This window comes from Lissotriton helveticus, chromosome 4_1 (assembly GCF_964261635.1).
Source record: "Lissotriton helveticus chromosome 4_1, aLisHel1.1, whole genome shotgun sequence".
NCBI classification, from domain to species: domain Eukaryota; kingdom Metazoa; phylum Chordata; class Amphibia; order Caudata; family Salamandridae; genus Lissotriton; species Lissotriton helveticus.
Window position 1 is genome coordinate 1432036508 of NC_136063.1, and position 27362 is coordinate 1432063869.

The 27362-nt window shown below is 48.1% G+C and overlaps 1 long non-coding RNA gene across 1 annotated transcript in view; it reads right to left on the reverse strand.

The window, feature by feature from the left end:
* LOC144829145 (uncharacterized) overlaps positions 1–24622 on the reverse strand; it is a 28310-nt gene extending 3688 nt beyond the window's left edge. Inside the window, exon 1 of the long non-coding RNA XR_013610599.1 lies at positions 24574–24622. This is a non-coding gene — a long non-coding RNA (uncharacterized LOC144829145). The remainder of the gene's footprint in view (positions 1–24573) is intronic.
* Positions 24623–27362: the final 2740 nt, after the last annotated feature.

The window sequence follows — 27362 nt, forward strand, 5'->3', positions numbered from 1 at the left end:
TGCGGTGGGTTTCGAGAAGGAGAAATTGATGCAGTGGTAGTCTGTCCAGAGCGGTTCCATGGTGTGGCTGAAGCATATGTTGTTCCCTCCGGCGAAGATGGGGTTGAGTGTGTGTTCTGCTGTGTGAGTGGGGGTGGAGACAAGTTGCTTCAGTCCTACAATGGTGAGGTTCTCTAGGAGGGCTGTGGTGTTGGTATCACTGTGGTTGTCTAGGTGGATGTTCAGGTCTCAGAGTAGTATGTAGTTCATGGAGGCGAGGGCATGGGGAGCAATGTGGTCTGTGAGGACGTTGGTGAAGGGGGTGCCGGGTCTGGGAGGTCTGTAAGCAAGTGTTTCTTGGAGCGTCATTCTAGGGTTAGGCTGGATCTGGAAGTGGATGTGTTCCATGAAGGGCGAGGTTTATTCCGAGTTGGTGGTGGTTAGTAGGAGGTAGCTATGTGGACGATAGCGAGGCCTCCTCCTGGGCTGTTGGGGTGGTCTTTCCTCAGGATCTTGTATTTGTTGCGGATGGCGGTTGCGGTGTAGGGTACGGAGCTGGTGTTGGTCCAGGTCTCTGTGAGGAATGGCGACATCAGGCAAGTGAGTGTTGAGGAGGTCCCAGATTTCTATTGCGTGTCTGTGTAGAGAGCGTACGTTGAGGAGGATGCAGTTCAGTGGGTTGTGTGCAGTGGCATCCAGTGGGTTGGGGGTGGCTGCCTGGGTCCGGAGGTGGGTGAAGGAAAGGGGGCAGTGTTGGCAGGCGATCGGGCCCTTGGTGTTGCTCGGCGTTGAGAGCTGGCAGTGGTTGTTGCGTCTGGGGTTGCGTGCAAGGAGAGTGCTGGAGTCGTAGCGACAGGGGGTCAGGGGACCAGCTTCCCTGGTGCTGGTCCCGGTCAGGTTGCGGACTGGCCCAGACAGGCTTGCCTTAGGCATGCCTTCCAAACGCCAGCGTTGCAACCAATGTGCATGTCCGCGCAGCGGGTGCCATTAAGTAGAGGTAGTGGTGGGTGAGCAGCTGAGAGGTGGGAGCGGGAACACGCTGGGGGAGAGGGGGGCGTGCAGGGGCAGCAGCGGCTGGGAAAACAGAAAAGGCAACCTGAAAAAAGGCAAAACAGAAAAAGGCAAGACAGAAAAAGGCAGAACAGAAGAGGATGACACACAGAGCAGACAAGCAGAGGAGCATGCTCTTCCACTAGACCACAAGGGATGAGATGCAGGCAGGAGCCTGTGGGTGGAGGAGGGCCTCGAACACCTACCTGAAGCTCAAGTTGATGCTAAGGGCAGGTGCTGCACTGGGGGAAAACAGTGACTTCAACCAGGAGGTCAGAGGTCTCTCTCGGACAAAGAGGAAGTGGATGTGGAGATAGAGATTTTTCTATTCTTCAGGCTTCAACAGCAGAGCTTTATCCCCTGGTTTGCATTTGAAGGAAGACATTATAACTGTCCCCAGCACTCAGTGCCATGACACTCAGGGTGGCTGCGCACATCCACATTTCTGTAAAACAATTTATCTGGAGGGTCTGGGATTGAAGACCTGAATACAGACTTTGGCTGGATAACATAAGTAGATTTTGGCAACATAGAATAATATGAAGCATAGGACCTTGGGAGGTCTCAACCCACTGCTCTTCCTCCAGTCCGCACCTGACATCCACATAGAAAGCATATCCATCAACGGAAAACAGTGTTTACAGGAGATATTGACGGGAGTGGAGATGGGTTGGACCTTCAGATACTTCATTTTGATCCTAAGCATTACTTTATATGCATGTGTGCTGCATGGCATTTTTTTATTACAATTTTTTATTTGTTTTGAACCACCACACAAGATAAAAGAACAATTGTATTTCACTGTCATTGTACAACCAGCCACGAACAAGTCACAATTCAAATCCATAGTATGCCCCACACCTCTCCTATATCTTATGTTTACGCGGGCAACCCTCAGGTAAGGCAAACAGGCTTTTCAAGTTGAGCACGCCAGTCCACTTCTGCCCTCCATTCCGCCAGGGTCGGGCGCAAGGAGAATTCCAGCCCAGAGCAATGCCTGTCTTAGCCACCAATGTGGCGACACCCACAAACGTCTGTTCTGCCCGAGAGCCCCCATCTCGTCAACCAACCCCAGCAGGGTGCCTATAGAGATCAGGTCAAAATGCATTCCAGGACCCCTGTAAGCTCGCCAAGCAGCCACTGCCAATAGACAGAGATGACCGGGCAGGCCCAAACAACATGGTAGAAATCGTCCAGAGTTTTGGAAAACCTATAGCAAACCGGATGGGGAATTTTGCCAAGTTTATACAAGCGGATCGGGGTAATGTAAGTTGTGTGTAAGTAGTTCAATTGAATTAGCCGGAGATGGGTAGAGATAGCAAGCGTGCGCGTGCCCATCCGACACTCCCTCCAATCTGCCTCATCAAGTTCGCCAACCCAGCTCTCCCAGCGCAGGCTGAGGTTCTCAAAGGCATGTGGGGCGTTCGCAATAAGGGACAATAAACCTAGGAGAACGCGCCTCTGCTAATGCCACCCATCCGTAACTTGGCTTCCAAGGGACAGAATTCCGGTATCATAGTGTCTGGAGGTATGTTAGCCATGAGTGCGTGACAGGGCTTCAAATACTTATGGAATTGTGTACAGAGGAGCTCATAACAAACCTGCAGTTCTGAAAAGGGCAATGTTTCCCTGCCCAAATAGCACCAAGGAAAGTGCTGCCAATCATATCCCACTTCTGAAAACCCTAAAAGCCAGCAGAGTGGTGCCACCAGCGTCCCCTCCACAGGGGTGTTTTCCCTGTCAATGTACTATTCCAGCTTAAAACGCAACACAGCGCTAGCAATGAAAAATCAAGCGAGTGATATCAAGTAAGCCGCTGGGTAACGGAGCGCCATACAGCATGTCCAGAATGTGTTCGAAAGACAGGATAGAGAGTTCCCCCCGGTATGCTGAGTTGTCCCACCCGCCATTAAGCCAGTCACTGACCACAACCAGCTGGGAAGCCCGGTAGTAACAATGAAGGTTCATCATCCCCAGCAAGCCATCATAGGGAGACCATTGGGAACGCTTTGAGGGATTAGCAGCCCGAACAACGAAAGGAACGGAGAATGGAATTAAGGGCACCAAATCAGCTCAGAGGATCGGGAGCAGGAAGTGTTTAAATATATAAAGGAAGTGGGGGAAGATCATCATTTTCTAAAAGGGCAACACAGTCAATCACATGCAGGAGAAGCTGCGACCATTTCTGTATATCAGTCTTTCTTTTGGACACAGATGAGCACAAGTTAAGGTGCTTTGTAAGTTCGGGTGTCAGGTAAATATGAACTCTCAAGTACTTGAAAGAGAGGCGTTGCAAAAGGGATATCAGGCCGCAAGAGATAGGTGGCAGCATCACCTCCATTTGGAACTAATAAGGATTTGGAAGGGTTGACCTGGAGGCCAGAGGCCTCCTCAACCAAGGTAAGGAGTTGAAGACAATGGGGCCCCGAAGTGAAGGAGTCAGATAAAAGCAATAGAACGTTGTCAGCATACAGCAAAATCCTCTCTTCCAGCCCTCCATCCCAGGACCACCCACTGAGCTGGGTGTCACAATGGATGAGCCGCACCGGGGCTCAATATTGAGGGCAACCAATATTGGGGGCAGAAACAACCTTGCAACGTGCCCTGTTGAATAGGAAAAAGATTGAACAGGGAGCCATTGGCCTGAACCTTGGCATGGATTTGGTAGTATAGGGCCCCAATAAGGCGCCTCCAATGCTTTCCAAAAAACACTTGCGCAAGGACAGCCTCAAGAAAGGACAAGTGACCACCCTGTTGAATGACTTATCAAAGTCTAAAAGATGCAACACCACGGGGGATGTGACGCTCCCATCCTGGAGAGGGCCACTTGGACTCTCCGGATGCAGTGTTTCGTACTGCACTCAAGCATTAAGCCAATCCGGTCTCAATGGATCAGGTACGGTTAAAGTGGGTTGTAGCTGATTGGCCAGAATTTTAGAATACAGACATAGGCCAACATTAGGAGCACTTCTCAGGGGGTGTCCTGGCTTTGGGTGAACCACTGTGGAGGTCAGGTCCAATTAAGGGGGAAATGAGACCCTTTCAGCCACGTCAGGATAATGTTTAAGTAGGAAGGGGCTGTAAAGCATGTAACCGGAAAAGGGACGAATTAGGATTCTGTAATAAGCGTCTAGTTGGAGTCCATTTCAGGTGCAGCCAGGATGAACATCTTATTGCCAATCTATGGCAATAAGATGAGCTGCCACATTGGAGGAGTTTTCTGAAGCACTTATAATTTGGTTTGAGACAATCATCCCCTCAGAAATTATTTTTTAAAATGCTCCTTGCTCCTTTCTCTCATAAGTTGTTAATTGCGCACTGCTTCAGGCAGGCCCACAGGGATCAGTCCTGTCACCCTAGCAAAGCAGTAGCACCAACAGCCTTTGAGGGTGTTATTTCTCAGAAAAAGAGGGTGTTGCTCAAGAGGCCTGTATTTCTCCAGAATATGTCAGACCTGCATTTGTAGTGGCAGGAACCAGGAAGAGCTCTATGGCTGGTCCTTGTCGATCCACTTAACATTCCACAAATAACAATCATATAACTCACTTCTATTACACGTATTTAAAGGTGCTGCTAAACTTCTGTTGTGCTCCTTACATCTTATTTAGCAATGAGGAACAATCAAACTGAAGATTCAGTTTTTGTTCGACTTAAATTGAATTATTTTTATTTCTCTTAAGCATTATTTGTGATCTTTATATATTCCACTCCGATTTGAATGTATGAATCACTCAGCAAGTTTCAGCTGTAGCCATCATCCTTCAACAGGAGTTGAATGACTTCGTCTTCTAAAATCAAAAATGACATGCTTGTATACAAAAATGTATAACAGTTATTTTCAATACATTTTCATTTTCTATTACACAAGAATGTTTGGTCAAAGGCGCTTCTCTAGGATTGTGAGAGGTAGGCGGGGGTGGGGTGATGCAATAGCTTACAGTAAACCAGTAATCTCATATACAATGCTCTACTGAGGCAGCATACCAACATCCTGATTTCTTTCCTTCAATGCCAAAAAGGCATTTGCCTCGGCCAAATAGTCTTTACAACTCATAAACTGCCTAGATTTAAGCTGGTTCCAAGGTTTATCAGGCCTATATTTGCAAATAATACAGCCACTAACTTTGGGGGTGTTATTAAATGGTTTCTTATGCAGCCCAGTTTTATAAAAATGTGGTACTGTGGATTAATTTCCTCTTCCTTGTTCGTTTGGCTGTGGATCCTCTCACAATGATAATTAGAAAGAGTAATGACATAAGAGACATCTCCCCTGGAAGCAGGGAGCACAATATCAAGCTGTTTGATGCTGAAATTTTGAGTATGATGCTTGAATTTGAAGCTCTGAAGCCAGTCCCTCATTTTTTTGAACATCCAACGAATTAAACCTGAATCTAGCTTTAAAGTCAATTTAACTCTTGATCAAAAAACAATCACAATTTTGATGGAGGTCTTACCATTTGCAAGGAAGTCTAACTTGCTGTGGTATCTGAAGGAGAACATCAATAGTCATGCTGTTGTAATGTCCAAGGATTATTACCTCAAAATACGAATACAAAAGAAACCATGGCAGACTATATGAGTTTCTGGGTAGACTCATCAATTGGAAAACAAATGCACACCAAGGGTATTGTATCAATTTTAGGTTGTACCAACCACTGTCTCCAATTAACCCACCAGGGGCTCAAAAATGTACTGTGGTTCATTTGGATGACCGTCATACCAAGAAAGGCATGCAAAGCCCCAATGTCACCCAGAAAGTAGGTGTAGATCAAAAAATGTACTGGAGTTCATTTGGAGGGCCGCCTTACCGAGCCAGTTTTGCTTGAGCTTAAGACGTCTAATTGTAGAAATCTGAAGGCTGGAATTCATCAACATCCCCTATTTACATTAGGGCTTGGCATAAAAACACAGAAAAGGAATCAGATGATGTAAACTTGGAAAAGATATGGCTGAAAACTGGGTCTTCATCAAGGTACATGAAGAGGAGTGTGGCTTGGCCAGCAGCGATGGCGTACGTGTGAGCAGAGCGCTCCGTAGCAGCCTCGCTATTATCCTGTTTTTCCGGTGGACCAGAGCGGAAATTTTCTCTATCGGGCCCTCTCAGGTGGCTGGGCACTAATGGAGTGCTTTGAGGGAGGCGAAGGTAGCTGCCTGGCCGAGTTCATCTGAGAGACGGGCCATGGGTCTATGTCGCTGAGCTTCTCCAAAATGGCCACACTGAAGAAGACGGTGAGTGAGTGACCAGCTGTGAGGCTTGAAGTGCTGACTCCTGGGTGTGGGGAGCCCTGCCGCGGATTATGGACCGGCGAAACACTGTCTGCATGGTGGCTGTCGGCTTACTGAGAGAGAGTGGCACTGGAGTGCGGGGTACGGCTAGATCCTAACTTGGCTCCCCCTCAAAGAGTAAAAAAGTACTATTGGCTGCCTGGGAGCTGCGGCGTGCAAATATCTGTGGATGGTGGAAGGGATGTGCCATACCTGAGGGCTGACTCTTGACTGCCTGCAAGAGGAGCTGTCCGGCCGGACTTTAGCGGGACGCGTGGAGCGGCTTTGTGAGACCGGCAGCAGCTGTAAAATGGCCACGTCAGCAGTGATGTTGGTGGAGGGGATCTGAGCGCTGGATGATGAGCGCGGTATCCCCTGCAGGCGCGATCGACATTAAGGATTGCCGGCTGCCTGGGGAGAGCTGGAATTAGCCTTGTGGGCTGGCCATGCTGGGGAGCTCTGCTTCTGTGACTGACCTTCCTGCCGGGCCCCTGAGTTGGGGCTGTCTCTAGCCATTGGTGGGGCCCCTTAAGAAATGAGACACTGCAGTGCTGGCCGGAGGGGTCCTGGGGGTGAATGGTAGCCATTGTGGTGGGACTCAGCGCTCACTGAAGACCATGTTGCACCTTCATACTTCTGGCTGCATGTTCATTGCTTTGCTGCTTGGGAGAGTGGCTAATCCCCGATTTGTGCGCCTCCCCCACCGACGCGACATTGAGGATTGCAGGCTGCCTGGGGAGCGCTGGAAATAGCCGTGTGGGCTGGCCTTGCTGGGGAGCTCGGCTTTAGTGACTGACCTTCCTGCCGGGCCCCTGAGTTGGGGCTGTATCTGAACATTGGTGGGGTCACCTTAAGAAGTGAGAAGCTGCAGTGCTGGCCGGAGGGGTCCTGGGGGTGAATGGTAGACATTGTGGGGGGACCCAGTGCTCACTGAAGACTCTGTTGCGCCTGCATACTTCTGGCTGCATGTTCTTCGCTATTTGGGAGTGCGCTTGAGCTGCTGGGAGGCACAGAACCCCCTCCTGTCTTGCGTAATACTAGTCCTGCTGGTCCACCCTGGATGGTGGTCTGTGATTGAGGAGGGTTCGGTGAGGGGCACGACCTCTGACCTGCCCTGTTACCCCTGTCGCGGGGTTGCCTCTATTGCGCCCGGATCTCTGCAGTGTGATATAGAAAGGTGGTCCCTATCAGAGGGCCAGGCATGTCACTACTTTAGATCGCCGGTGTGCTGTCCAGATGTTGTCACAATGGTATCTACAAGTGATTTGAAATGTTTATCTTGGAATGTGCGGGGCATGCATTCAATGTGGCGTAGACAAAAGTTGCATGCATATTTAGTGCGACTGGGAGTTCATATTGCGTTATTACAGGAAACCCATTTGCAAGCGCAGGAGGGGGCAGCGTTACAGCGGTGTTGGCGCGGCTAATTGTATTATACTGCTTACTCTGCCTTTGCCCGAGGAGTGTTGATCTGGGTGAAAGCGGGAGTCCCTTTCCAGTGTAGAGAAAAGATTATTGATCCAGAGGGAAGATTTGTAGTGGTCATTGGGAAGCTGGACGGGCGGGACATTACCCTGGGCAGTATCTATGCGTCTAATACGGAGCTGCTGGCCTTTTTCTCGAAGTTATCTGCTAAGCTAGCGCCTTATCTCACCGGGTCGGTGCTGATGGGGGGGACTTTAACGGTATAACCGATGTGACTTTGAATCGTTCCCACCCACGCTTCCTAATGCTCCCACTTATAAGATAGCGGAAGTCAGGCAAAATTGGCAAGCCCAATGGGGCCTGGTGGATACTTGGAGGGCCCAACAACCGACTGACCTTGATTATTCTTATTTCTCTGCGTTGCACGATCTCCATGTGCACCTGGACGCGTTGTTGTGCACACCGGTGTACTCTGTAGCTGGATATCTTGCCAGAATGCTCTCGGATCATATTCCGGTATTGCTCCGGATGCGCTGGTCGTGATCCCGGGTCCGGATACCTAACTGGCGGCTTTGCCCAGAAGCTTTGGAGGATCCGGTGTTTAGAGAAACAGTGGGCACTGCTATCACCCACTATTTTGGAGATAATGTGGGAACAGCTTCCACGTCGAATGTGGAATGGGATGCATTTAAAGTAGTGCTTCGGGAGCGCTGCATAGTCGAGATGGTGGGGGTGCGTAAAGTGCTATTGGGCGAGATAAATGAAGCTGAGCAACGCTTACGGCGGCTGAGCAAGATCGTCCTGGCAAGCTGGATAAACAGCGAGCCCTGGAAGAGGCAAGGGAGGCACCGGCAGGACAGGTGGAGCGACTACGATGTTTTCATCACAAGGCGTATATAGCACGCGCTCATGTCGAAGGGGACAAGTTGGGGGCCCTGTTGGCATGGCTTGCTAACACGTTGCGCAGGGGCTGGCCGATATTGGAGGTTTGTGACGCCCAAGGGGATGCTTGCTTCACTCAGGAAGGCATAAATGGGTTGTTCTGTGATTATTATCAGGAATTATATAGGAGCAGGGCAGTCACGACCGAAGATGAGCTTGAAGGGTTCACGTGCGAGCTGCAACTTCCGCAACCAGGGGACGATCAGGCTGAGGCGCTCGGTAGGGATATAGGATTACGGGAAGTGCGGGCCGCTTTTAAACATATGGCACGTAACAAAACACCGGGAACAGACGGCCTCCCGATTGAGCTATATGTCACTTATGCTGACCAGTTAGCACCGCAGTTGGTGACTTTGTATAATGGAGCGAGACACCTGGGTCACCTCCCTGTGTCTATAAGAGAGGCGGTTATTGTTACGCTTTTGAAGCCTGGTAAACCGGTCTGGGACAGAATGGCATATCGGCCGCTGTCCATGCTTAACACGGACTACAAGATACTAAGTCGTATCTTGGCCACCCGTCTGATGCCCTACATGACTACTTTAATCCATCATGATCAATCTGGTTTCATCCCGACTAGAAATACTAAGTTAAACGTACGGTGATTGCTGCGTATATTGGAATGGCCCTACCTCTTTCACGTCATGGCCCGGTTTGGACTGTGAGCTGATTTCATAGCATGGACGGCTTTACTTTATAACTCTTCTACAGCGCGGGTTCGTCCAGGAGGAGTAATATCAGAAGCTTGTTGGGTGACCCGGGGCACAAGACAGAGATGTCCGTTAACCCTTCTATTTGCATTGGCCATGGAGCCCGTGGCAGCGAAATGTAGGACAGGGAGGTATTTTCGCGGCCTACAGGTGCAGGGTCGAATACATCATATAGCTTTATATTCGGATGACCTGCTTATGTTCCTAGGAGACACAGAGAGGGAATTACTGGGCGCAAAGGCAGTGTTGCATGAGTTAGGGGAGATGTCTGGCCTTAGAGTTAACTGGGCTAAATCCTGTTTGTTCCCCACAGAGGGACATAGGTAAGACTTGCAGGATGTAGCGGGAGTGAAGTGGAAATGCAGGGCCTCCCCTATTTGGGGGTCCAGATATATCATTCCAGATCGGACTTACTGGAGGGCAACATAGGCAAAGCGGTGCGGGTTCTAGCGGGCAGTTTTGATTTCAGGGGAACGTTGCCGCTATCGGTTGTTGGGCGGGTGTCTTTCCTTAAAATGGTGGCCCTTCCCCGATTGCTGTAATATTTTGGAACCTTACCGATTTGGATACCAGTGAAGACATTTAAGCAACTTACATCTATGAAAACTGGGTTTTTGTGGGGTACTGGAAGAAGGCGTGTTGCATTGAAAGTGATGATTCGTCCACGGTCAGAAGGTGGCTGGGCGGTACTTGATTTTGAAGCCTATTATTTGTCTGCTCAATTGCAATGGTTGACACAGAGAGTAGCAATGAGACTGTGAGGTACAGATGAGGGAGGAGAGGATGCTCCGGACTAGCAACAGCTCTATCATATAGTCCTGGATCTTCCTCTCCGGTTGGGTGCTATCTCGGAAGAACTGTGAACAGCGCAGTAATGCTGGAGGCGCAGTTTCAAGAAAGCGGGCTTGAAAGTGCTGTATACCTCGGATATACAGCTCTCAATGTGTGAGGCACTACCTCACGGAGGGTCTTGGCAAGCACTGAGTGACGGGGCTGACTGTCATTGGAGATTTATATGAGGATGGGATCCTTCTACCTTTTTGTGCTTTGCAGGAGCGTTTTGATCTGAGAGATGGAGACTTTTTGCTCCATGCATCGCTTACCCCGGCTATCCGTGCGCACTGGAAAGAGGGCCAAGTGGAACCTAGGGTTTCGTTGGGATGTCAATATGTAGTAACTGCAGCGGGGAAGTTTAAGGCGATCACATGCCTGTATAAATGGCTAACTGCTGAGAAGTTGGCCCCTCTGGATGAACTTAAGCGTAAGTGGGAAATAGATGTGGGTAAAGAGATTCCGGACAAGGCCTGGGCGGAGGTGGTGGAGAGAGCGTGGAAAAGTACCAGGAAGGAGTAATTTCTTACCTGTAACTCCAGTTCTGTGGTAGGGGTATCTCTGTTATAGTCATAATCTAGTGAATAGTCCCGCCCATGTGCGTGGACCCCGGAGCAATCAAAAATAATCTCTAAAGCTGTCTTCTTTGCAGTCCTGCATAGACACTTAAGAGAAAATCAAGACAAATAATGCAGCCTAACACTTCTAAGGCTACAAAGGCCACCACTTCATCTAAACAGTGAAAAGGATAGCCAACAATGTCAGATTTGACACATTTTTTACCAAGTTTCCTTCATAGAGAAACTCCCCTTCACCAAAATCCTTGAAATGATAGAGAGGAAGTGTTGGACAGACAAGCCCCCACAGGCTGCCATTATGTGTCTGGAAAAGGGATACCGTGCCTTTAAGGAACTCTCCAGAGACCCTCGGGATCCCAGGATGCACAGCCAAAGTCCTTTTACTTTCAGTTCCTTTTGAAGGTGTATAAAGCAAGGCCTGTAGCATACATTACAGTACCATTTTCTCCACCGGGGAGGAGGGCGGGCGCTTATGACTATAACAGAGATACCCCTACTACAGAACTGGAGTTACAGGTAAGAAACTACTCCTTCTGTAGTAGGGGATCTCTGTGTACAGTCATAATCTAGTGAATAGAATGGCAGGCCCATCCCAACATACCAATCCGGCGGTGGAGAAAAAACAGACAACACCTCTATTGTGCAAACAGATTTCTCAATGAAGCCTGCCCAACCTGAAAAGAAATGAAATTAAATGAAAATTATATTTATATAGCGCATAATCTACCCTGAGGCCTCGCCGCGCTTTGGCTAGAATCAGAAAGGCGGGAGGATCGGGCGCTAACAGGCTCTTCCGAACAAATGAGTTTTTAAAAGCTTTCTAAATGCCAGCAGATTGTTATTCTCTCTAAGGGCAAGAGGAAGGGAATTCTATATTCTCGCAGCATTGTGTGAGAATGAGCGGCCACCCCAGCGAGCTTTGTTTATCTTAGTAGTGGTGGCCAGATGTAACGAGCTGGAGCGGAGAGGTCTGAGGGGGAGGTGGGGAGTGGCTAGAGGGTACATTATGGCTGGACCTGTTCTACGTATAGCTTTCTGGACCAGACACATGGCTTTAAACTGTATCCTAGCGGCCACAGGAAGCCAATGTAGCTTCCTCAGGGCGGGTTTGGCCGACTGCCAGCGTGGGATTTGGAAAAGCAGTCGGGCTGCACAGTTTTGGGTGACCTGAAGTTTGTTGATCACGGCCACCGGAGCTCCCAGGTAAAGAGCATTACCGTAATCCAGGCGAGAGAGTATCAGGGCCTGAACCATGACTCTCCTCGCCTGGAACGGAAGCAAAGGGAGAACTTTTTGGAGCATTCTCATCAGCCCAAAACAGGTAGATGAGGTTTTGGTGGCCTGGAAAGTGAAGTCAAGTGATTTATCTAGCCAAACTCCCAAGCTTTTTATCTGTGGTTTGGGAGGAGGGGGAGGGGGGGCCTAGGCACGTAGGCCAGATAGGGGCCAGGATGGTAGGTGAGGGGTTGCCCAGTAGCATGATTTCAGTTTTTTCCCCATTTAATCTGAGGCAGGAGAGTTCCATCCATCTGGCCACTGCCTCTAAACAGGGGCTCAGAGTGCTAGACGACCCCTCAGCGTGGTTCAATGAGACCACAAGCTGAGTGTCGTCTGCATAGGTGACAATTCGGACGCCAAATGGATGGACTATCTCCGCTAGGGGCCTCATGTAAACATTAAAAAGTGTGGGGCTCAGGGCAGAGCCCTGGGGGACCCCACAACTGAGTGGCTGCTTGGTGGATACAACCTTTCCTTCGAAGACCTGAAAGAAGCGCTCGTCCAGGAAGGAGGTGAGCCATGTCAAAGCCGCGCCCGACACTCCCATGCCATTGAGTCGATGTAATAAAGTGGCATGGTTAACCGTGTCGAACGCGGCGCTGAGATCTAATAATATGATGGCTGCTTTTCCTCCCCGGTCCAGCACAGTTCTTGTTTCTTCGGTCACTGCCAGCAAGGCTGTCTCGGTCCCATGTTGGGGACGAAATCCCGTCTGGGAAGCACATAGCAGATCGTTGGATTCTAAGTAATCCACTAGGATGTTGTTAATGTGCTTCTCGAGCAATTTGCTCATCCAGGGTAACAGGGAAATAGGGCGAAAATTAGCTAAGTTGCTTTGGTTTAGATTGGGCTTTTTTAAGAGGGCCCTGACCATTGCACATTTCCAAGATGTCGGGACTGTGCTTGAGATGATTGAGGTGTTAAGAACATCAAGAATGACTGGACGGATTGAATCAATGACCGAAGTGAGGAACTGTGGCGGTGCTGGGTCTCTAGAGGATCCTGAGGTGACTTTAGGAATTATTTTATCTAAAGAGACAGAGTCTAGGAGGGTAACCTGAGACTCTGCTCTGGCATCAGAGTCCAGACAGTAATGCTTAGCAAAGGTGTGGACCGACTTCCCAAGTGGCAGCCCTGCAGATATCTGCAATGGGAACATTACGAAGCAAAACTGTTGTAGCTGCTTTGCCTCTGAGCCTTAGGCTTACCCCCTAAGGTCCTGTTAGCTTTCTGATAACATAACTGTATACAGGACACAATCCACCTCGAGATGGACTGTTTCGAGGTGGCAAGACCAGTCCTGACCGACCCATAATTGACAAACAATTGGTCTGACCTACAAACGTCCTTGGTCTTATCCAAGTAGAATTTCAACACCCTTCTGACATCCAGGGAATGGAGAGACTTTTCTGCTGGAGTGGAAGGATACTGGAAAAACGTAGGCAAAGTTATAGTCTGATTGACATGGTAATCAGAAATCACCTTAGGAAGGAACTTAGGGTGAGTACGCATCACAATCTTAGCAGCATGAAATACAGTATAAGGTTCTTGGCAACACAATGCCTGAATTTCACTCACCCTGTGGGCCGATGTAATGGCCACAAGGAAGGCCGCCTTCCATGACAAGTACTGCAGAGAAGCCTTATGGATAGGTTCAAAAGGCTTCTTCATCAACCTGGACGGCACCACATTCAGCTCCCATGATGGATGTATGTCATTATAACGCATGCTTTTACCATGCCTTTACAACACAGGTTTTACAATGCAAGTTGTTACAACGACTTGCGTTGGGGGGCACTGGATAGTGGAATTGTTTAATTTACTATTCCAACTCCAGTCCCCGTGGATAGTAGGGATGGTTTTGAATAGTAAATTAAACTATTCCCTATCCTACAGCGCCCTCCAGCGCAAGTCGCTGTAATGACTTGCATTGTAAATCCTGCGTTGTAAAGGTACTGCATGGTAAAAGTTGCGTCGTAAAGGATGTTTCCCCCCAAGATGGCGAAGGACGCCGAACAGGAGGAAACACTTTCTTCAATCCTTCTAAAAAATCTTTAATCACAGGGATCTGGAAGAAGGATGTCTGTGAAGGGCATTTCCTATACACAGTTAATGCTGCAAGGTGAACCTTAATAGAATGAAAATTAAGGCCAGACTGAGCCAAATGCAAAAGGTACGGAAGAATGACATCTTCCTTGCAGGTTGTCGGGTCATAATTCTTGGAAGTGCACCAGATGCAGAACCTCTTCCACTTGTAGGCATAGGAAGTCCTAGTGGAAGGTCTCTTAGCCTCCTTAAGTATAGACATGCAATCGTCAGGAAGATTCAGATGTCCATATTGCACTATCTCAGGAGCCATGCCGCCAAACTCAACGATGAGAGGTTGGGGTGCACCATCTGCCTCCCAAACTTCGTGAGAATGTCCGGCTGACACGGCAGCCGCATGTGGGGAAGGAAAGACCGGTGAAGCAGGTCCGTGAACCACCACTGTCGGGGCCACTCCGGAGCACTGAGGATCATCCGTGCTCTGGACTGAGACAGCTGATGAGTACCGCCGGAATCAGGGGAATGGGTGGAAAAGCGTACAGAAAGCTGTCCCCGGTTGGTAATACCTGGAGGCGAAGTCTCGGCATTTTCTGTTTTCGGCGGTGGCGAACAGATCCACGTCCAGAGTGCCCCATCTGTCGAAGATGTTTCCTAGCACTTCGTCGTTTAGAACTCACTTGTGGTTTTCTTGCACCAGCCTGCTGAGTGCGTCCGCCTGAGCATTCTTCACACCTGGCAGATGGGTAGCCGTTATCGTCAGTCCTCTGGCTAGCAGCCAGGGCCAGATCGCCTGCGCTTTTTGTGACAGTGTGCGCGATCTCGAGCCCCCCTGCTTGTTGAGGTAATACATTGTGGTCGTATTGTCCGTCTGTACAAGCAAGGAGTTGGTCTGGAAGGATGGATTAAAGGCCTTCAGTGCCAAGTGAACAGCTCTGAGTTCCAGGAAATTGATGTGATACGTGGATTCCGCCGGGTACCACGTTCCCTGGATCTGTAGATGGCCTGAATGCGCTCCCCAGCTGCGGAGAGAAGCATCCGTAATGATAGTCTGAATGGGAATGTCCTTGTGGAATGGAACCCCTTTGAGGAGGTTCTCTGCTGAGCACCACCATCTCAGGGACTGTTGAGCGTGAAGGGACAGTCGGATCCTGTCATCCCAGCTCCCCCGCTTCTGGTCCCACTGATCCTCCAGACATTCCTGCAGCGACCTCATGTGGAGACGTGCGTGAGGAAGATGCAAGAGGCCATCGAACCCAGTAGAGAAGACACCGTCCTCATTGTCGTAGATGGAACAGCCATGAGAGCCTGAGCCTTCCGAAGGATCGATAAGCATCGCTCCTCCGAAGGAGACACGCTTGCTGAAAGAGTATCGATGGAGGCTCCCAAGTACTGTAGGCACTGGACAGGAGTCAGAACAGACTTGGACATGTTTATGTGCAACCCCAGCTGGTTCAACAGAACGGCCGTCCTGTTGAAGTGCAATTGCACTTCCTGGAAGGTGGAGGCTTTGATCAACCAGTCGTCCAGGTACGGGTAGACAAACACCTTGTTCTTTCTCAGGTGAGCCGCTACCACTGCCATGCACTTCGAAAAGGTCCTGGGCGCAGACTTCAGTCCAAACGGTAGTACGGTGTACTGATAGTGATTTGTGCCGACCAGAAATCACAGGAACTTCCGATGTTTCTGTGCAATGGGCACATGGAAGTACGCATCTTGCAGATCTATAGCGCAAAGCCAGTCTCCTCTTTGTAGCTGAGGATAAATCTGGTGCAGAGACAGCATGCGAAACTTCTCCCTGCGAATCCATTTGTTTGCTTGTCGCAAATCCAGAATGGGCCTGAACTCATTCTTGTCCTTCTTGCGCACCAGGAAGAACCGAGAGTAAAGACCCTTTCCCCTTTGAGACAAAGGGACGTCTTCTATCGCCCTTTTTCTTAACAGAGTATCGGCCTCCGCTTGGAGCTCGCGCAGCTGGAACTGCGAGCAAACCGGTGGAATCTCTGGAGGTGGGCTGACGAAACGAAGACTGTATCCATTGCAAACAATATTCAGCACCCACTTGTCCTGAGTAATTTTTCTCCACTCTGCCAAGTAATTCTGTATGCTTCCCCCCACCGGAGGGGCTAACGGAAGAGGGGGAAGTAACACCTCAGGGCTTAGGCCCGGCTGGGCCCTTGTTTGCCGAGGAGGACTGCTGTCCGCCTCTGCCCCTTTGGCGCTTCTGGAATGGCTGCAGCTGTAAGTAAATTAGTAAGTAAATGCTTTATTGTACAGTTAATAAAAACCATTACAAATAGCTATTAGTAGTAAAAGAAAGTGGTCGGTTAAAGGAAAACGGTTAAAAAGGTCGGTCTGAGACCATTAAAAATGGGACAATAATCATCCAGCATTAAGTACAGGTAAATTTCTGTTTTAGATTCAAAATTGTGTATATGTCCGAGCGCTTGCTTTCGGCAAGTGGGTTATTCTATCCCCTCCGCTCCCCTTTGGACCGGCATCTCCCAGAGTGTTAGTACTTCTTGGGGAAAGTACTTTAGTGTTCTTGGTCAGTATGGGTCTCTTGCCCGATCTGAGGGCTGGAGGCGGATGATGTTGTATAGGTGATGTCAGTGTCCGCTTGTGCTCTCGTCGTTTTGAGCCTGGTTTCTGCCAATCCAAGATATTTTACCAGTCGGCAGGCCATTTGCACGTCGTCTCCTCTAAAGCAGCTCAAAACTGCTTCTCTGCAGGACCTGATTCGTTTGTTTAGAAATAAGGGTCTCAGTAGGTTCTTCCGGTCTTGCTGCAGCTCTTTGCAGATGGTTATGAGGTGTGTAATATTTTCCTCGTGCATTCCGCACAGGCGGCATTTTGCTGGTACTGCTGCCGTTGTTGCTGTTGACCAGCTTGACGACTCTGCCCTCGTCTTTGCGAACCATACGCCTCTGGAACGGACGGAAGGACTTCTTCTGCTTCTTTGGTTTCTCCAAACCAACGGCTTTAAGTGTCTCTACCTCTGCCTTCATGCGGGCCATCTCCTCATCCGCATGTGACTCAAAGAAAGTCGAGCCAGAGAATGGTAAATTAGCGACTCTCTGTTGATACCATGGCAGTAACCAAGAGCCGCCAGGAGAGAGATGCGTCCACCGCAGAGCTGATGACCTGGTTGGAGACCATCATACCCTCATTCAAAATCTCCTGGAAGTCTTCTCTCCTATCCCTTGGGAGTAGCTCCAGGAATTGCTGCAGGGACTCCCACAGAGAGCGGTCGTAGCGACCCAAGAGCGCCATGGCACTTGCCGCTTTCATGGAGGTGTCCGCTATCCCGCAGACTTTCCGTCCAGCTGAGTCCATCTGACGGCTTTCCTTATCCGGAGGCACCGTAGAAGACGGGTCAGTAGCATGCTGCTTCTTGGCCGCAGTTACGATAACAGAATCCGGTACCGGATCTGATCTCAGGAACGCCGGATCAGAATCCTGGGGTCTGTACTTTTTCTGCAGCCGGGACGGAGTTGATTTCACTGAGGCCGGAGTCAGAAAAAGCTCCATAGCCGGTTCCTCCAGTCCTGGCACCAGGGGCAACAAGGGGCGAGACAAATGCCGCTTGTGTAGGGTTTCAAATATCACCGATGTAGAAGAAGTGGGTACCTTCAAAGTGATCCCCAACTTTGCTGCCCCTCTCAATAGCACCTCCTGAAATGTTACGATGTCATCCACCGGTGACACCCTTGTAAGGGGGGAATCCGACAAGGTGGGAGAATATCTCCGGCCACTTGAAGAGTCCATATGACGGGACCATGACCTATCCCTCCGGTGACGATGACGGGACCGTGTCGAAGACCCACGGTCACTCCGTGATCTATGTCTCCCTCTGGATCGTGATCTAGACCTCCTAGGCCTCGGGCGATCCACTGGCCTTACAGGAGGTGGGAGCTGCGGAGGCAGAAACGGAGTCCTAGGCTGTGGAGGCCTCTTAGGCGGTGACCGAAGGTGCGGCAGCGATGGAGGAGAAAGCGGTGGAGGCGGAGGCGGAGGAGGAGGAGGAGGCGGAAAAGTTGGAGGAGGAGGCAAGGGAGGTAGCGGAGGAGGCTTCCTCGGAGGCAATGGTGGAGGCGTGGGCGTCCTGGGCCTAGAAGGCGAATAGGTCCTAGAATATTCGGATTCCGAAGACCTGACCACTCTCCTCTTCTTCTGCGCAGGTCTTGACGAGGATGCTCTGGAGGCAGACCTCTTTTCAGCCGAGCGCCAGTGCCGCTGCGACCGGGGACTCGTAGATGCAGAAGATAGGCTGACTACTGAGGCAGAGGACACCGTTCTGGCCCTTGAACGCCTCCTCGACGTCGACTTTTCCTTCCTCAAAGTCAACCTCTTCGCCTTTCTGCTTCTCGACATCGATCGTCTAGACGTCGATGAACTCCTCGACGTCGACTCTCTTCTCCTCGACGTCGATGGTGAACGGCGGTGTCTCCTGGACTCATCTCGACGTCAATGATGTGTCGACGCCGGTGAAGTCCTCGATGTCGACCTCGTCCGAGGTCTTGACGTCCTTCCCCTCGACGTCGAATGTTGACGATGCTTTGACCCAGAGCCCTGGGTCGACGGGGAACAGATAGTGGTCATCCCTGTCGATGCCGAAGCCATCGACGTCGACCGGGACTGGTGCCTTTTCTGGGCCTTTTCTTGACTGGGGAGCCCCCCAGAGGGCGAAGAACGGGCAGAGGACGATGACTTTGTCCCTCCATGCCCAGACCCACCTGGTTCCTGATGTCTCCTCTGCTCCAGGCCTTGGAGACAAATCTTCTCCCTGTCATGCAGGGTGACAAATCTCACAGGCTTCAGGGACATGGGAGGAAGGGAGACAGAGTATACATACTCTGTGGGGGTCAGATCTAGCCTTCTTCCTGGCACACTCAGGGCACTTATCGAATAAAGCTGGCATATTCAACAGACAGAGTGGGCAAAACTGGCTAAAAAACACAGCAAAAGGAAGAGGAAGACCCCAGACGTCGAGTGAAACACTCAAAACACTTGAAAAGTGTCAAAAATTGAAGAAATACCCAAAAAGGGAGAGCTCAATGCTCCAGGGTCCTGCTAGCAGGAACCGGAAAAAAGAACTGAAAGTAAAAGGACTTTGGCTGTGCATCCTGGGATACCGAGGGTCTCTGGAGAGTTCCTTAAAGGCACGGTATCCCTTTTCCAGACACATAATGGCAGCTTATGGGGGCTTGTCTGTCCAACTCTTCCTCTCTATCATTTCAAGGATTTTGGTGAAGGGGAGTTTTCTCTAAGAAGGAAACTTGGTAAAAAATGTGTAAAATCTGACAATGTTGGCTATCCTTTTCACTGTTTAGATGAAGTGGTGGCCTTTGTAGCCTTAGAAGTGTTAGGTTGCATTATTTGTCTTGATTTTCTCTTAAGTGTCTATGCAGAACTGCAAAGAAGACAGTTTAAGAGATTATTTTTGATTGCTCCGGGGTCCACGCACATGGGCGGGACTATTCACTAGATTATGACTGTACACAGAGATCCCCTACTACAGAACTCCCGCTTTCAGCTGCTTCACTTTTACATTCTACACCGCACCTACCTCATGACGGCAAACATTAAGGCATACTTTAATACGGACTCTGATGAATGCCCAAGGTGTCAAAGGGAGGGGGTGGATTTCCCTCACATGCTGTGGGGATGCCCGCTACTGACTGGCTATTGGTCTGATGTATTAGCATTATTGAAAGAGGTGACGGAAAGAGAGTTGGAGCTATCACTAGGTACTTATTTATTGCATGGGTTCCCCCACACTGCTAGAACTAAGATCACCAGCAGGTTTATAGACATGGGACTGGTGCTGGCCAAGAGGGAAATTACGATGCATTGGAAGGCGACTGGGCCCTCGAGCTTAGAATGGTGGAAAAGCGACTTTGTCAAATGGGCGGAATGTGATGGCACAATTAGAGTACAATTAGCTAGAAGGGTTGGGAACGAGAGAGCACTAGAGGCGGCTACAGCATGGGAACACTTGGTGGGATTGTTGAGGAGCCACGACGCTATGAGCGATGATGATGTAGTATTGGGTGCCCCCAAAATGGAATAAGCTCCTTGCAGCTTGCAGGCGCACTTGCTCGACCATATTTTATGAGTATAGGTTGAATGAGATCGGAATGCTGTTCTGCATACATTTGAATTGTTTACGACTTGGGATCTACTGACAACGCACTTTTATTGGGGCTTGATAGTTCTAGGAGCGTAATGGATGTGACATGCCTGGAGGGAGGGAGAGGGGGTAGTTAGTTTAGTTTAAATTTATTGGGATTATTGATGTAGATTATAATGGGATGTGTTGGATATATGACAATGTGCCCCTGGTCCCTCGAGTATGGCCTTTTCAGACCGGGCTAGAGGGGGAACGAAGAAGTGTACTAATTATCCATAAGCAATTGACCTGGAAATGTTGGAGGGAGGGGGGTGCTTAAACTACATATTGTATTATTATAGATTGAAATTATAAACCTAATAAAGTTTGTTTAAAAAAAATAAAGGTAAATGAAAAGCAGAGAACAGGATTACAATTTTCTTCCTAATGTTGTAAAAGATCAGGTAAAGATCTAAACGACTTAAAAAGAGAAAAACGTGTCTGAATTGGAGAGTTCCTGACATATTCTTACATATTTGAAGATCTTGATCAAATCTCTGTAGACAGTGTTACCCTAGAAAACTGTATGCTCTTGGATGTGATATTGCCGAGCTGGCCAGTGTTATCCTTGAAGCCCATGTAAATTTGGTATTTCCACTATCTTTAAGGGAGAGGGGGCTGAGTTCACAACTGCTGGCAGCTGCAAGGCAGATTGTGGCATCATTCTGCAAGTCGGCACAAGTGCTTAATCTGCAAAACAGCCTCATGAAGGTGCAGACCAATCATGTTTGTGAGAAAGTATATTGAACAAGACAGGAATAATATTTTTATCACGTTATGTTGGCCATTTATCATCGGCATTTATAGGAATAACAACAGCTACATCTATGCACTCATTTTAGAGCAACGGACATGAAGGCTCTTGACTACTTTTTTTTAAAATCTCTTTATTAACGACTGCAGATGAATCATGATCATACACAGATATATACAATCATCACAGTCTGTTTTGAATTTTTCCCCTTTCATTACATAAGTTGGATATCTTCATCCCGTACATTTTACAAATAAACTTATTAAAGGGCAGGTTAATCGTCCCAGACATATGTTGGTTTATCATTGAGTAGATGATTCAACGCAATTCAGATATAAGAGATCAGTTATCATCTTGAAACTTAATAAACTCCCACCCCAACAATCCCTCCTCCCATTCCCACCCACTCCTGGTCGATCCATTGTCAATGAGTTAGCTTCCCCTGGGCAGTCAATAGAGGCTGTCAGTCTGCAGAGCATGGGAGCAAGTATCTCGCACCACTTCGTGCTGACAGGGACCCACCTCTAGATGGGATCCTCTAGATCGTGCATGTTATTGCTACCGCGCCACCTGAGATGGGACCAAGTCAAGCCCTTCCAGTTCCAGCAACATGGCTTCCCACTCTAACGCTTTGCTTTGTTTTCGGTGGCTTCTCTACTCCTCCCTCCTGAGGGCCGCTCCCTCCGCTCGTCCCCACTGTACTAGATCTGTCTGTCATGTAGTCACCATAGGGGACCTAGGGGACTCCCATCTCATCGTTATTACCCTGACCGCCAAAATGAGAGCAAGGTCTAGACATTTTGACTTAACTTTCTGTTTCCCTGATCTTTTACGTAATCCTACCAGGCAAGATAAGGCTTCAACCGGAAACGGCAACTGTGTCACAGTATTGAGCACTTTACATATTTCGGCCCAGTAGCCCCGCAGCCGTGTGCAAGACCACAACATATGTATAAAGTCTGCTTCATCCCCTTTACAGCGAGGGCAGCAATGGGGGGAGTCTGGGAACATACGATGTATCTTCTTGGGAGTGAGATATGCTCTATGGAGCACCATTGCCTGGATAAATTTAAACCTGGCATTACGTGATACTCTTTTAGGATGCTCTAATATAAGCTGCCATGCCGTATCCGTCAATTCAGTATCAGAGTCTTCTGCTCAACATGTTCTAAGGGTCATGAGCGAGATTGCTGCGTGTTCGCTAACTCCGGTGTATAGCCAGCGTACAAGATGTCCACCCGTTCCCATATAGTACAGCAAATGGACAAGTTCGTGTTGTGTAGGTTTGAGCCTTTGTGGTGCCCATGTACTCCTAATGTAATGTGTTACAGTGGCATGCAATAGGTTCAGTCGGGGGGGGAGCACCTGTGATCTGCATAAAGGATTTGTGATCAAGTAAGGTCTCATCCCCGAAAAAGGCTCCAACCTCCTCTATCCCGTTATCTCTCCAATGGCGAAGTGTATGCCACGTGAGACTGCCTTGTGGTGTAGGGATGCCTAATAAAGGAATATTCGCCGCGTAGGGTGGTACTGCAGAAGTATAAGAGAGGGCCTTCCTCCAGCACAACAAGGCAGTACGCAGTAGAGGGGAGCAGTCGGGGGTATCCGGGCTTTGGGCAGTAGCAAGGAGTGGAGTTCTCCTCGGTCAAGTCATTCGCTTTTGAAGCCGATCTCGTGGAGGTTCCTGCCCGTGGTACAATAAGAAAGCCACTGAAGTTTGCTAGCATAGTAGTAGCCCCGGAAATCAGGAACCCCGAAGCCACCCAACCTAGTCCCTAATTGGAGTTTACGAAGGCTAATCTGTCTCCGACCGGTACCCCAGATAAGGCTGATCAGAATAGTATTCAGTGTATGAAAAATATTTTGGGGAAGGATCACTGGTAAATTCACAAAATAATATAGAAGGCGAGGAAGCATAATCATTTTGGAGATAGTAATTCTGCCCATAACTGACAAGGGTGAGGAAGTCCAGAACCCTACACTACTGCGAAGCCGTGTTATAGTGCGTTGGATATTGCCATCTATTTGGTCTTCCGGTGACCTATACACCTGTATACCCAGATATTTAAAAGTGGTCTGGGCCACCGGGATCGGATATGTACCAAATCGTATATGGGAAGAATGTGGGCCCTCTCTAAAGAAGAAACCAATTGATTTTTGCGGGTTGATCGCTAGGCCTGACAAGAGCTCGAACCTCTCAAAGATGGCAAAAATCGAAGTGTGATCAGCCCTCAAGTCACGTAGGTACAAAAGAATGTCGTCCACATAGACAGATATCAAGTGTTGTGTCCCATCTATAGGGATGCCCTCACGGTCTGCTCTGCTATGGAGGGCCAGGGCCAGGGGTTCAAGGGCCAGGCCGAATAAAATCGGGGACAGGGGGCAGCCCTGTCGTGTACCTCTATGTATGATGTAACGTTCTGAAATGTGTCGGCCCGTGCGCACCCTAGCTGTGGGATTAGTATATAATAAACAAACCCATCTTAAAAAGGTATCTGGGAAGCCAAAGCGTTTCAGAGACTCGAACGTAAATGCCCAGGATAAAGAATCAAATGCTTGTTTCAGATCAAGCACTAAACACCCTGCCCGTGGAAACTCCCGTAGAGTGGCCGTCATTAAAGCATGTAGTCTACGCGTATTCAGCGATGTGCTACGCCCGGGAAGGAAGCCACATTGGTCTTGATGTATAAGTGTGGGAAGGTGGGATTGTATACGATTGGCCAGACCTTTACTAAGGATCTTATATTCGGTGGAGAGCAAGGAGAGAGGTCTGTAATTAGCCAGGACTAGCTTGTCATGGCCAGGCTTGGGTATAGATGTAACCAGTGCCTGAGCAAGGAGAGAGGTCTAAGGCTCTTGACTACTTTGCACTTATAAAGGACAATCTGTAAACTATATTTTCATGAGAGCTATGTTAATAACAATATTGCTCAAAACCAACGGTCTACTGTATACACCCTCATGTCGGATATGCTCCTTGTAAAAGAAGGAAGGAATATAATACTTGTGTGAATCTGTTACCTTTTTAGAAAGTGATTCAACATGTTTACACTGTCTGAAGAGGAAACCTTTTCAATACGACGAGGCAAAACCAAATAACACAGTGCTTAATCTTTTGTTACTCTGCCTTTATAGGCTCCCTGCTTTCATGATGTTAATATTAAACTGTTTTGTATGGTGAGGGCCAACAGGTCTTCTAACTGTATCAAGCCTCTGAACCAGTACCTATTCCTATGTCACTGTTGTCTGATTTTCAAGACGTAAAGGGCCCTGCCTCCTACAGGCTACATGACAGAAAACTGCATAACTTAAATGTTTGGCTTTACATCTGGATCACAATAGATAAATGCATTTATATATGATGAGGGTTTGTAATATACACTCTGAAAACCTTATTATTGGCTACAAGCATAACCGAAACAATCATTAAAACAAAGCTGCAGACCACTTATTTGAATATAATGATATTTCAGGCTTTTCTGGTGTGAAATGGCAAATAATCCCTCATCCAAACAATGTACAATAAGAATTAAGAAAACAACTCACCATATAACTTTTCAATTGCAGAATCAGGGACGTAAAATGGTGGGCCTGAAAAACAGACATACAGAACACAAGGTGTATGTATGGTGCAGTTAGAATTCAAATGAAATGATCATTGCTTGCTTGACAATGGTTATTACACCAATATTACATGATGTCATCAGCCGATGAGTATATTTTACAAGTTGAAAACAAAAATCAAAATACTGCACACTCACTGCAGATCAATTAAGGGAGTCTTTTTTTTATGACTCATGCCATCAAGTCAAATGTGAAACAAGCATTCACTACATGTTTTACTCTTCGTTCAGTCAAACTATACACTGCATCCCAATGTATACATTATCAAAATGTTTTTATTGAGTCCCAAGTGGAGCTCTCTTCCGACTTTTGTGAAATTCTTAGAGAAGTACATGAATACACCTGGAAAACTATGTTGCAGTATTCCAGAAATATTTAATTGTGTAAAATTAATGCATGCAGAACTTCCACAAGTGGAACATTTGCATTGGTCAATGTGCATTTATGACAAAAATATTATCTCTGTGAAGGAACTAATTTTCCTAATCCAAATTAATTTTGGGGGTGGTCCTCCACACTATGTAATGTAATGTAATGTAATTGCCAATTTGTATCGCGCAACAGTAGCTCCAAGGAGCATCTAGGCGCCCATGTAAGGTCAACCAGGTGTCAGGTTGCCTCTCTGCTTACTTGACCAGATCCAGAATCACACTAGGCTTCTAGCAGTTGTGTCTTGGAGATTAAAAATCCAGGTTTTTAGGTGTTTACGGAAATCTGTTTCCTTGTCCAATGCTCTCAGATGTGGGGTAGAGTATTCCACGCTTTTGCACCCAATACCGCCAGGGACTTGCCCCCTCGGGTTTTGAGTCTGAACCCTGGGACGGTAAGCAGTTTGGCCGTTGAGGATCGTAATGCTCGAGTTGGGCAGTATCTCTGAAATTTTTTCCTTAGGTATAGTGGACCTAGGTCATGAACAGCTCGAAAAGTAATTATTAGTACTTTAAACAGGACCCTTTTTGTTATGGGCAGCCAGTGTAATGCATTGAGGGCTTTGGTTGCTGATGATCTTTTCGGCCATTTCAGAACCAGCCTTGCTGCTGCATGTTGCACCATCTGAAGTTTATGTGTGACTACTTTATTGGTGCCAGCATAGAGGCTGTTACAGTAGTCAATGCGTGATGTTACTAATGCAACCGTAACTGTTTTTCTTGCTTCAAAGGGCAACAGGTCAAATAACTTCCTCAGCCCCTTTATCACCCCAAAGCACATGCCTGCCACTCTAGCCGCTTGTTGTCTGAAGGACAGGTCAGCGTCGAAGTGCACCCCCAGATTGTGGGCCAAGCTGGTAGTATGAGGCGGTATTTCTGCCTTTTCTGGCCACCATAGTCTGGGGATGAAATCATTTTTTGGGCCTATTGGCATGATCTCAGTTTTACCAGTGTTGCATTTTAGGTGATTTATCCGCATCCATTCAAAAGTGGCCGTTAGGCAACCTTTGAGTTTTTCCTCCCAGACCTGGTTATCCTTATCCATTACCAGGATCAGTTGTGTATCGTCGGCATAGGCTATTACATCTATGCCAAATGACGATATCAACTTTATCAGAGGTGCGGTGTAAACATTAAACAGTGTCGGGCTCAAGCTTGAACCCTGAGGAACTCCCGTCAGCAATGATTTTTCACTGGAACAGAATTCCCCCAGGGTCACCACTTGTCTCCTGTCACTTAAAAAGTTCTTTATCCACTCCAGAGCTATGCCTGTGATGCCAGATGTTATTAGCCGGTCTAATACTGCTTCCTTGAGCATAATATATTTCGAATGCATTTGTTAGTGTACCTAAGTTGAACTTTGGTACAAGTATAGCAATGTGACTCGAGCCATAGTGAAGAAATGAAATGGTGTGATAGGAAAAGCACACCAGATTTAGGGGTCGGACATTGGTTTCTCTTCCTCAAAAGACTAGGCTGTGCTCTCCAGCATACAACTGAATATGCTCCCTCATAGCCTATCTATTCCTAACATCAAACCATTGTTCTTCTCAAATTATCTCATACATCCAATCACAACAGTGACACTTGACATAAAAATGTTTTCATTATTTTTATTATTTCATTGCTTCATATATTTTATAACATTTCAATATTCTTTATCTTTTTATGTATATCTTTTCTTCATGAAAAAACTTAATATAAAAGTTCATACAAAAAGCAAAATTATCACAATCATTACATACAATGTTATATATACAAATCCATTCAATAGAAAAACAACAGCCCCTGGACTGTCTTTAATAAATACAACCATACCACAGCCGTTCAGACACATACATACTTTCACACAACTTCATACAGCCAGCATGTAAAATGTGCTGTATTTGTAAAGCGCACAGCTGCCCACGTGACGGGGCGTCCTGGCGCTGCACTCATACCGCTGTGGAACCCTTCCTGGCTTTTTCCATGTGAAATGTCCACTCCTGGGCACCCCCAAGGTGAAGCCAGGCATCCAAGCGCTGCTGGGGCCGTTGTGGAGATTAAGCAAGCTATTGCCCAGAGTCACAGAGTGGGACCCATGATTAGACTAGGCACCGAGGTGAGAATTATCAGGTCCGGAGAGATTGAGTCCAAGAGCCGCCGAGGCAGGAATTGAACCCTGGTCCCAGTCCAGACCTCTGCATCAGGGTCTGCCGCTCTAACCATTGAGCCACGCTTCTCCACAAGGTAGAGATTAGGTGTGGCAAATAAAACCTATGCGACCAGATAGGTTTTTATATT